The sequence below is a fragment of the Podarcis cretensis genome (genome assembly GCF_951804945.1).
Source record: "Podarcis cretensis genome assembly, chromosome: 10".
Lineage (NCBI taxonomy): Eukaryota > Metazoa > Chordata > Lepidosauria > Squamata > Lacertidae > Podarcis > Podarcis cretensis.
Window position 1 is genome coordinate 72,846,809 of NC_137179.1, and position 12,590 is coordinate 72,859,398.

At 37.7% G+C, this 12,590-nt stretch overlaps 1 protein-coding gene across 17 annotated transcripts in view; it reads right to left on the minus strand.

Annotated features, from left to right (window-relative positions):
- The window catches only part of MAGI2 (membrane associated guanylate kinase, WW and PDZ domain containing 2), a 618,641-nt gene that overhangs the window by 541,610 nt on the left and 64,441 nt on the right, over positions 1 to 12,590 (minus strand). The window lies entirely within an intron of this gene.

Here is a 12,590-nt window from a genome sequence, read left to right on the forward strand (position 1 = left end):
CTGTTTATAATTCTGGCTCTGGAATAGAAAACCCAAGCAGTATACCCAACCTGCCTTGCTAAACACTATGCCCTGCTATAAGTACATATGACAATGCAGTAGATGGCACTAAGAAACCAGTAATGAATTCATGTCCTGCCATTAGGGTTGTTGACACTATTTAAAAAGGTAAAGGTACCCCTGCCCGTACGGGCCAGTCTTGACAGACTCTGGGGTTGTGCGCCCATCTCACTTAAGAGGCCAGGGGCCAGCGCTGTCCGGAGACACTTCCAGGTCACGTGGCCAGCGTGACATCGCTGCTCTGGCCAGAGCCAGAGCCGCACACGGAAACGCCGTTTACCTTCCCGCTGGCAAGCGGTCCCTATTTATCTACTTGCACCCAGAGGTGCTTTCGAACTGCTAGGTTGGCAGGCGCTGGGACCGAGCAGCGGGAGCGCACCCCACCGCAGGGATTCGAACCGCCGACCTTTCGATCGGCAAGTCCTAGGCGCTGAGGCTTTAACCCACAGCGCCACCTGCGTCCCCTTGACACTATTTAATGAGTCATTAAAAAAATAGCCAAGTGTGTGAAGATTAGTGTGTGTGTGTTTTTAAAAAAGCTTACACCCTTCAGCCTCACCCATCAAAAAATGAATAATGAATTATCCCATGTATCACAACTGTCAAATTGGATTAAATGAACCAGTTACAAAGAAAGACAAATACTTAAATATCTTTTTTCTAATGTTTATTTTACTTATAGTCTACTCAGTTCCCAAAAGCACAAAATGACTCCTACCATTTACAACAAGGCTGGGGAACCTGTGGACCCTCCAGGTGTAGCTTGAATTACAATTTTCACTTCCCTAATGACAACGATGGCATCCCTTAGCAATGCTGGCAGGAGCTGATGGGAGGGAGCTCAGCAACATCTTAAGAGCTAAAGGTTCCCTACCTTTGATTTACCGTACAACTTTATTAAAAAAAAATTCCACCCAACAGATTACCTTTTAGTGAAAGTTAACACTTGATGCCCTTCATATTTCCCTCAAGTTAACTAGCAGGTTCATGTCTTTATCTCTTTTATTAAGAACCTTTGGAAACAGGCAAACAACTAAACAAATCAATGAAATATAAAGAAAATCAACCACCACCACATTATTCTATTTTGTGGTCTTCTACTACAAACCTGGTAATACACAGTGCTACTTTTTAATAAATTCAACTTTTGCTGATAGGTATGAATATCAAAGCATAGATGAAAAGGTTTAACAAAAACTATCCCGGGAATTTTTCAAATATCTCTTAACAGCTACTTCAAACAGCTGAAGTTTCTTGTACTGTTCATTAACTTGAACAACAGAAAAGTCCTTTAGTGTCAAGGGAGTGTGAAAATTAGATTTATTGGGAAATGTTAAACGAGTAATATTAAACCGACAACATATTTTAACTGGTCATGCAGCACTAAGCCAGGCTTGTAATAAGTACTTGTAAATAAAACAACTAGACCACAATTTTTTTTCTAGTACTCTGTGTGTCTGAAAGCAAGAGTAGCATAGTGCTTAGAGGGTGGGCATAAGTCAAGGAGACTTAGGTTTAAATCCCTGCTTAGCTACAAAATTTGCAATGCTTTACGTTGTTGCAGGTTGACAATGCCACTTTAAAAATCATTTTTTCCAGGCAGTGGTGCATGTCACCCTTCCAAACCATGTCAGCTCCTGTAGCAGTGATTGTGGCAGATATGCAACATAGTTGCCCAGTGTCACGTGAACTGCAGTCTCCTAAAGTCGTGTGTGTGTGTGTGTGTGTGTGTGTATGTGTGTGTACCAGTGCTGCTATGTATTTAATTTATTGCATATTTCTATGTTTCATTTGTCTTTAATTATGTATGTTTGTAAAATATTTATAATTTTTTTATTATTATTTATTAAATTTGTATACTGCCCTTAATCCATAGATCTCAGGGAGGTTCACAGCATGTAAGCAGTGTTTGGCTTGTGCTGATAACTCTCATAAAGGTATCTGTTAGATATAGAATACATTAAATAAAATTTTGTCAAAATATACACTGCCTTTTTACATTGAAACCTATAATATATTCCAGAGCAGGATAATGGACCTTATTGAATGTTGCACCTTTCCTTTCCTGAAATATTAAGTGATACTACCTAATATTAGTAGACTCATTTTTATGAATTACATGAGCACCTTGCCTTGTAAAATATAAATACACTTCTATGTAAATGCTATTCCTATTCATCCAAGCCTTTGATCATCTGTCACAGGTTTCAATGGTCCCTACCCAGATTGGTCAGGAAGTAAAACTGTTACCATTTATGTTCTTCATAGACTGCACTTCTATAGATACTGAAGTCAGTGGAACTATTACTGGGTATACATTGAATGTGATTGTGTTTTTAGATGCCTGTTTTTGCAATTACTGTGAGATTGTTTTAAAGGATGTATCAATTTATGATGAATTGTCATGTTTGCAAAATATATTTTGTGGTACTAATAATTAAATTGCACCATCACATTAAGCAAGAATCTTGTTACACACACAAATATAACTTTGTGAAAGAGCTAAAATTTCAAAAAGTATTAAGAGGATGACCACATTTTGATATAAATGTAAACACAGCAGTGTGTGTGAGCACCTGTAAACCCCTAACTCGTTATGATTTGATGAATAACAGAAAAATTACCTAGAATTTCCTTTTTAAGTTAGGTGGAGATAAATTAGACAATTTTTATTTATAAAACAGAATTTTATATATTACACACTGTGTTCATAGTTTACAAATACAGGCACAGTACTGCTATCCATTGTTAAAAAGTAGCTACTTATAATAGAAAGTGTAATAAATTATTTAGCAAGGTATCACTTATGGGTCAAGAATCTGCACTGTAAGGGGGTATAACTCACTGACTTCTCTGGTCCTACACGATGGATGAAGGGGCAGAATTTGATCTGGAATGTTTAACTACAGACATTGATTTCCTTTCTTAATAGCCAAACAATTGATTACTTCCTGAACTCTTTAAAGAAATGCCACAATATTCCCTCTCACACAAAATGACCTTCCGTTCTACCACAGAATGCAATCCAAACAGGCTGTTTGTCTAAGCAAGCAAAAACATTGCAGGGGGGAAAGGTTAATATTGTCTGTTTTCAGAACATGGGCACATGCAAAAGTTAACATGATCTAAATTTGCTTTAAAAAGTCACAACAGCTTTGAGATTTCAGGAGCCCACAAAGAAATGGAATGATGAGGAAGAGAATGGAACTAACCAGGATTTACAAATATTATACAGCTGTCTCTGCCAAGGTGAGTTAAGAAATTTATCCAAATACTTCAGCTGTCTTTTAACAAAGGATCTTAACAACTTCCTAGAAAGTGGAATGTTCTCAAATATCCATTGTAAAACTAGACAATAATGCAGCTAACATGCCACATTTGACAATCAGTTTTGACAAATATATAGCATCCTCACCGGATTAGGCAAAAGTCAAGTATATTAATCTTCAAAGATTGCCTAGAGGTTCACGTCAACTATTTTCCCTTATACCGGCCCAGTAATATAATAACATAAGTACAGTTTAAACTTTTTTGCTATACTTTACATCAATAAAGGTGAGAGGAAGGTTTAGGTTCCAAGTTCTGTATCACCTATAACGGGGGTTATGAATTCAGCCTATTAGGTGAGTCTTTTAATGAGAGAGAAGAAAATTAAGGCTGCTTCTATAGCATTAGTCAGTCTCCTTTAAAGTTCTGCATATAGCAATAATTTGTTTACTTACAAATGAGCTGTTTTTATGGAGGTATAGAAAGAAGCACACCAACAGTACTAGAACCACAGTAATGACAGTACAACCTCCAAATCCTAAACCAGCTTTCCAGCCAAATCCAAAGGGATTATTTCAGCTTTCTATTTATGCCAAGCTCCATCCATACAATTCAAATGCTTGATACAGCTAACTGTTCCCATTGTCTTCTGTCACTGTCTGAACCATGTACAGCTTTGTTGTTGTTGTTGTTTAGTTCTTTAGTCGTGTCTTACCCTTCATGACCAGAGCACGCCAGGCACTCCTGTCTTCCACTGCCTCTGGCAGTTTGGTCAGACTCATGCTGGTAGCTTCGAGAACACTGTCCAACCATCTCGTCCTCTGTCGTCCCCTTCTTCTTGTGCCCTACATCTTTCTCAACATCAGGGTCTTTTCCATGGAGTCTTCTCTTCTCATGAGGTGGCCAAAGTACTGGAGTCTCAGCTTTATGATCTGTCCTTCCACTGAGCACTCAGGGCTGATTTCCTTAAGAATGGACATGTTTGATCTTCTTACAGTCCATGGGACTCTCAAGAGTCTCCAGCACCATAATTCAAAAGCATCAATTCTTTGGCGATCAGCCTTCTTTATGTCCAGCTCTCACTTCCATACATCACTACTGGGAAAACCATGGCTTTAACTATACGGACCTTTGTCGGCAAAGTGATGTCTCTGCTTTTTAAGATGCTGTCTAGGTTTCTCCCAAGAAGCAGACGTCCTTTAATTTCGTGACTGCTGTCACCATCTGCAGTGATCATGGAACCCAAGAAAGTAAAATCTCTCACTGCCTCCATTTCTTCCCCTTCTATTTGCCAGGAGGTGATGGGCCCAGTGGCCATGATCTTAGTTTCTTTGATGTTGAGCTTCAGACCATATTTTGCGCTCTCCTCTTTCACCCTCATTAAAAGGTTCTTTAATTCCTCCTCACTTCCTGCCATTGTCCGGTCCACATAGTACTTAAGCATGCCTTGTATATTTTTCCACTTTGCATAACAAAACAGCATCGCTCACGATAGTACTTCTTGAACTGCGACCTGCCTGAAAGCAGGCTAAAATTTGAAATAAAAGATGAAACCAAAGGCCTATTAAGACTACAAGGGAGCTCATATTAAAATGATACGAGAATGAGAATGTATTAACAAAACGCACAACTATTTGTTGTTTTTAAAAAAGTTTAGAAAAGAAACATGCCATCTGTTTGGGGCGTTTCATAGGCTGGAAGTTATTAATCTATTTACATGCCAAATAGCAATGGGATTTTATCATCTGTAGCAAGAATATGAAGACCTTGTAATTGCTGCATTGTTATACAGAATGAACTGGCTTATGCTTGACCTTTATATCTATTTTATGCTTTTTATTAATGTTTGTATGTCTTGCATAGGGGTGTTACTATGGCAATGCAGCATTTTAGATATTTAAGACTTCATGGTCAGGGGGCCTGTTTGACATTCCAAGTCGCAGAAAAAGTAAACATAGCCATATTGGCTCATTAGAAAAAATCCAAAATCCATAATTATAATTATTAGACCAACCCAAATACCACAAAACAATGTGCAAGCTGCAGAGTTCTCCAGAACTATTCATCAGGCAGATGGTAAATGGAGCAATGGGTGGGGGGAGGAATTGGCTGATATTGAAGCCTTGAAATCTGCTTCAGCATGCAGTCTTTAGAAGGGATCAGGTTGCACCAAGGCCAACTGGGAACAAGAAGCATTCCTAGGTGAATCACACAGGTTCCTTGAGAGTGCAAAACAAGAATAGAGAGAAACTAATTATTATATTAATAAAGATGGAAATTAATTGTAGGTTGTTTGCTAGGCAACAGAAGTCAAATTGGATTGCTTTGCTTAGAAGTTGGGAGGGGAAACATTCCCTCAAAGAATAAAGTAACATCTTTCTTCAAGATTAAAGATAGAGACAGACCTGCGTAACAGCCTGTTCTTTGTGTGAGATTTTGTTTTGCCCAACAATTACCCTAATATGGCTTTTGGAAATCAAAATGGGAGTAATTCACTCTGAGCCAATAAACCCTTGAGTCTTCAACCATGGGAAATTTTGAACTGTGTATGAAATGCAGACTTTTAAATCCATACCAGACTAAAAGCAAGTTGAGTACCAAACTCTGCAGTCATCAGTGAGCATACCAGTTTACGCAACTACATTTTTAATACCAAATTTTGAAGATTAACTCAGGACTTTATGTCAGAATACAGTACTGTTGATACACACTGTTCACACTTTGCAATATGTGTGACCACTGCATTTTATTGTGTTAACATTTTGTATTTTTAATAGATAGCTTTTAATGGAAAAGTTTGGCACAGTACTATTATTTGCCATTTTAATATATTTATGATCAATTCATGCACGTCAATATCTATGTTGATGTTTCTGCTACTTTATCACTCTTATTAACAGTGGCCTAAGCAATAGTGTAGTGCATATAGTGATGTTAAATTCTCAAGAATAATCTTTTGGAGAATATTCTCAATTAATGCACGTCAATATCTATGCACGTCAATATCATGCATGTCAATATCTATGTTGATGTTTCTGCTAGTTTATCACTCTTATTAACAGTGGCCTAAGCAATAGTGTAGTGCATATAGTGATGTTAAATTCTCAAGAATAATCTTTTGGAGAATATTCTCAATTAATGCACGTCAATATCTATGCACGTCAATATCATGCACGTCAATATCTATGTTGATGTTTCTGCTAGTTTATCACTCTTATTAACAGTGGCCTAAGCAATAGTGTAGTGCATATAGTGATGTTAAATTCTCAAGAATAATCTTTTGGAGAATATTCTCAATTAATGAGAGAATTTTTGTTTAAAATAGGAGAATATTCATTTTAATGCATTGAAAATTATATAATTTTAATGCATTGAAAATGATATAATTAGTTAATATACATGTATATTCATGGGTAAATCTCTTCAGATGGCAACCAAAAACTGTATAGATACTTTTATTCAATGGGGCAATGCAGTGAATTCGCATTCTTTTATTTTTTTTGCACCAAACTAATCACTCAAAAAAAACAAACAATTGGCATGTTAAGCTTTGATACAAGTAAATTCAGTAATAGGCTATCTTGTGCGTCTAATAGCTCTAACACTTAACTGTTTTGGTGACTAAAGCACAGTTTGATAAACAAAACTATATGCATACATATAGAAAAGAAGCCATTAACATTAAATATATTATCAATATATTATAATATATTTCAATATGTCAGTCTCTGGTAAATGGCACCTTGTACCATTGAATGGCATTGCAAAAAAACAGTTACTGGCACTAAATAAAAATATAGAAACGTCAACTGTTTAAATCAAGGCCACCTCACATGCTGTTACACATAATTGTATAGGCCTAGGTACTTTAAGTGTATAAAACATTAAAGCTACTTTCTGTATATATATAAAAAAATCAAACTGTATGGCCAAGGGTATAGAATTGCTAAGAATAAGGTCACACCAAAATAGAAAAAAGGCTATTACATAAAGTTGAAATACATACAAATTCAAAGGTTCATCAAATTAAATGAATAGCATTTAATAATAATAATAATAATAATAAGAAGAAGAAGAAGAAGAAGAAGAAGAAGAAGTTTTCTGTAGCTCACATTTCAGAACTGCCAATGGTGAATGACACAATGCCCAGTAATGTAACTGGATCAAAAACATTCATTCATTACTTACTTACACTGGCAATATCACAGCTTCACTTATTATTTACTAAATTTTTTAAATGTGGGTTGTAAAACGGGTTCTTACATTACATTACATCACTAAGTGACATTATTTGTTGGTTCCTTTTATGTATTGAGGAGGGTAAGCTGTATCCTACACAGGCGAGGAAATTGTTCAGTGTGCCTTGATAAAACATAGGAAGCTGCCTAGTATTCCTGCCTAGGAATCATACAATTTCAGACAGTACTCTTTCCCAACCCTACCTGAGATACTTATAAACAATAACTGTTTCAGTTTATAATGGATAGGATGAAGTCGCAAAGCCTACAAAAACTTATTTAAAGCTGGCTGTGACTTAATTTTTTCCTCCTGGAGCTGGATACCGGTATGTGCTACGTCACATACAAATTTGTCCCAAATCACAGCATGTTTCTTTTTTCCAACATTACAGTGCCCAATTTTTTGTAGCCTTGATAAAAGGGACTTTGTGCCTTTCCCCACCTGCTGCTCCACAACTTAATTGTATTCAAAACAATTAACTAATGCATCCTTAACTGTCCACTCCATTGATTTATATAGGTCCTATCAATTCATCAATGATGTTTTGTTGATTAATCTACCAATTAAACAGGTTAGCTGTTACACTCTGGCAAATTCAAACATAATCCTAACATGTATATATCAAGTTTATTCTGTAGAACCTTTACATTAAAAAAAAATTGCTTCTTTTTCCACATCTAAATGGAGCATTTTTAGATCCTCCTTTTTAAAAAACAGGACTAGAATTTGATGTACGATATTTTATGGGCATTTTAATAAGACATCATTACAAAAATCAGCTTGTGAAAATCACTTAATTTATCAGCATGTGTTTCATTTAACTGCCTTTTAATTACTTGGGTGCTTGGGATAATGCTTTTCAGAACTATAGATTGATTTAATGCCACAATAAAGGCTTTCTGCTTTAATCTTTAATTACTTCACTGAACTTGCATTTACTTAATAGCAATGACTAGATTTTGCTGGCGATAGCCAGTTGTCAATGATGAAACAGCCTTTACTCCTCAAGGAGCAAAAGTGGTTCATATCTAAATTCAAAACATATCTTCAGCAAAAGAAAACGGGGGGAAGCTACCATATCTAAGGTTTTAACTGGATAACTCAAATGCATTCTGATTTGGAGTTATCAAAAACACTTGAATTTTCTTAACCAGCTACTCCCTCAATGTAGGAAACTTTCTATGTACACATTCGTCATCTGGAGCCTAGGCCCACCAAATGCAGATACATCTCTTGTACAGACTTCTCTAGAGGCCTACAGGGCTTAACAATCCTCACCCAGGAAGAAATGGAAGGGGAGCTCCCAGAGGAGGGAAGGAAAGATTGATAGGCCTGGTCTTACCAGATTCTTTAATCTCAATCTTAGGTACCGTATTTTTCACTCTATAAGACGCACCAGACCATAAGACGCACCTAGTTTTTGGAGGAGGAAAACAAGAAAAAATAATATTCTGAATCTCAGAAGCCAGAACAGCAAGAGGGATCGCTGCACAGCGATCCCTCTTGCTGTTCTGGCTTCTGGGATAGCTGCGCAGCCTGTATTCGCTCCATAAGACACACACACATTTCCCCTTACTTTTTGGGAGGGGAAAAGTGAGTCTTATAGAGCAAAAAATACGGTAATTGTTGCATGTCATATGCTCTAATGTAAACCAAGATATGCCTCAATGCAAGCCTGTTACACAGTTTAAAGATGAAAATGAATAAGAACTATGTAACAAAAAACTCCAACAGATTTTTAAAAGAAGGCTTATTTTTCAGCAGAAAACTGCTCTTTCAGTGCATTACTTGCAACAAATATGCGTTCAAAACGACTTAAAGCACACTTTTGAATGTATATGCTGGACTTTACACGTAGGAGGAATTAGACACAAATGGGCTATACCTGTTGCTCTTATTTCTGTCACTGAATATGTTTGGTTTGAGGCTAGTGGTGCTCATATTCTATGACTGATATGTTTAAATATGAGGGCATTGGTAAATAAAGCAAACATAAAAGATGTACAGCAAAATTTGATCCATGGCTCCGAAGAGAGAGTTAATTGAAATGCAGTTGGCTGAGATAGGTACAAGACATATTTTCCCACCATTTCACTGCTGACATAAATTTTTCTTTAGATCAAAAACACTGTAAGAATATTTTAACAGCTTCCTACTGAGTATACACAAATTCAACAGCCACTGTGGAATACTCTAGGTTATCAAGTTTGCATAATACATACAGGAAGATCCACACTTGAAAAGAATACTGTTTTAACATCTTTGTACCAAACAACCATTACTTAACAGTTTACACTTTTATCTTGTAAGTTGTACAGCTATATTAAAAAAATGCCTACTTCAATGCATATGGTAGTTTTTTAAAGTCTCACTCCAGGGATGTTTTGAAAGGAACTCTAGTCAGCTTCTGTTATTATGAGAAGATTCCGAATTTGTATATTTTTATCATCCGCCAGTGTACCCAAGGAGAAAAGAGAAAAGCTTCAACCTCTCCAGTCTCATGCTTACCAGTCATATAAACCAGACTTAAAAATAGCTAGCCAGAAACCATCATGTACTGCTTCAGGCAATGAACACATGACAAAGACCTTGAGAAAACAGAAGGCCATTTAATGGCTGTGTTCACTCATCATGGTAAAGCATAGTTAGTGGTTCCTGCTTCGCCCCTGCCCTAACACAAGCGAGAGCAACAAATCATGACCCCTGACTTAGCTTTACATCTGAACCAAGGACCTTGGTTTGTGTCACTCCAGACAAACTACGGCTGTATACACACTATACTTTTAAAGCACATTCAGAGCACATTTCCCCCCTCAAAAAGTTATGGACATTTTTGTCTGGTAAGTGTTGCTGGAAATTGTAACTGTGAGGGAGTAAACTACAGTGCACAGAATTCTTTGAGGGAAACCATGTCCTTTAAAAGTGCAGTGTATATGTAGCCTATGATGTTAAGCCATGGCTTGTTCTTGACTTACTGACTGTGGTTTGTTTAAGCTAATCTCATCTGGATCTAGCAAATATTCTAACACTGTCTGCTTCAACAGCCCCCTTATTCAAGTTCCTGGGAACTAAATGACAAATCAATCACTTGTAGTAACATTTTGGCTCCATCCATATCAACCCTTGCTGCCTATTTTTATTTCCATTAAAAATGAGCCATTATCAGTTAAAGGTCCAAAACATACACATATATACCCTCATGGATAGAAAGAGCCCAAAATTATTTCTTCTTGTAAGTACCACACAACCTGGAATTTAAAGATGTTTACCCAACCCCAGGCTAATGTTGTTGTTGTTTAGTCGTTTAGTCGTGTCCGACTCTTCGTGACCCCATGGACCAGAGCACGCCAGGCACTCCTGTCTTCCACTGCCTCCCGCAGTTTGGTCAGACTCATGTTTGTAGCTTTGAGAACACTGTCCAACCATCTCATCCTCTGTCGTCCCCTTCTCCTTTTGCTCTCAATCTTTCCCAACATCAGGGTCTTTTCCAGGGAGTCTTCTCTTCTCATGAGGTGGCCAAAGTCTTGGAGCCTCAGCTTCACGATCTGTCCTTCCAGTGAGCACTCAGGGCTGATTTCCTTCAGAATGGATAGGTTTGATCTTCTTGCAGTCCACGGGACTCTCAAGAGTCTCCTCCAGCACCATAATTCAAAAGCATCAATTCTTTGGCGATCAGCCTTCTTTATGGTCCAACTCTCACTTCCATACATCACTACTGGGAAAACCATGGCTTTAACTATACGGACCTTTGTTGGCAAGGTGATGTCTCTGCTTTTTAAGATGCTGTCTAGGTTTGCCATCGCCTTTCTCCCAAGGAGCAGGCGTCTTTTAATTTCGTGACTGCTGTCACCATCTGCAGTGATCATGGAGCCTAAGAAAGTAAAATCTCTCACTGCCTCCATTTCTTCCCCTTCTATTTGCCAGGAGGTGATGGGCCCAGTGGCCGTGATCTTCTTTTTTTGATGTTGAGCTTCAGACCATATTTTACGCTCAAAATATGATCCTTTCAAAATATGGTCCTTTGCCCTAGGCTAAAGTAACATCTAATTAAGATGCAGACTAATACATTTTTCAAATGTTACACTGAATGTGGAGAGAAAGACAAAATGTGTAATCTCTGTTCCTCTCTCTACATGTTCAGTTAACCATCTGTGTAGAAACTGCATGTGGACCCAAATATTTGCATAGGGTCCTGGGTTGTGAATCATAATCCTGCTTTTCAGTGCTGGGGAGAAAGTAGAATTTGTGTGTAGTTTCTATGCAGACAACACCTGGAAGGAAAACAGGACTGCCTGTAATATCCTGCTCACCACACACCCCATTTAGCAAGCAAAAATAGCTTCTGCATGTTGAATTTATTTAGGAATATTTTTGCTATTATTTCTGTGCCATTAGGAATCATGTTCTTGTTCTGTACCTTAAATCAAAGTCTACTTTAGGTTCATTGAAGCCTCTTGTTTCATAAGCCAAACAATTATTGTATGCTAATTTAAATGAAGATATTATAACAGAAATGGCTCACGAAATATTGGTATCTTCTCTGTAGGTAATGCTTCTAGACAGGGTCAGGGTGTGACATAGGATCTTGGCTGTGAGTCCTGGAAGACCTGCTCCCTGCTTTGCAGGCCCTTTTCCACTTGGCCTGAGAGGGCAGGGCCCTGACTGCTTTCGACCTACAAAAGCTTAGGCTTCTGAGTAAATTCTTGGCCAGTAGTATGATGTTTAAGGGTTTTGTGTGTGTGTGTGGAGGGGTTGTTGCTGTTATTGATATTTACCATATTTTTCGCTCTATAAGACGCACCAGACCACAAGACGCACTTAGCTTTTGGAGGAGGAAAACAAGAAAAAAAAATTCTGAATCTCAGAAGCCAGAACAGCAAGAGTGATCGCTGTGCAGTAAAAGCAGCAATCCCTCTTGCTGTTCTGGCTTCTGGGATAGCTGTGCAGCCTGCATTCACTTCATAAGACGCACACACATTTCCCCTTACTTTTTAGGAGGGAAAAAGTGATTCTTATAGAGCAAA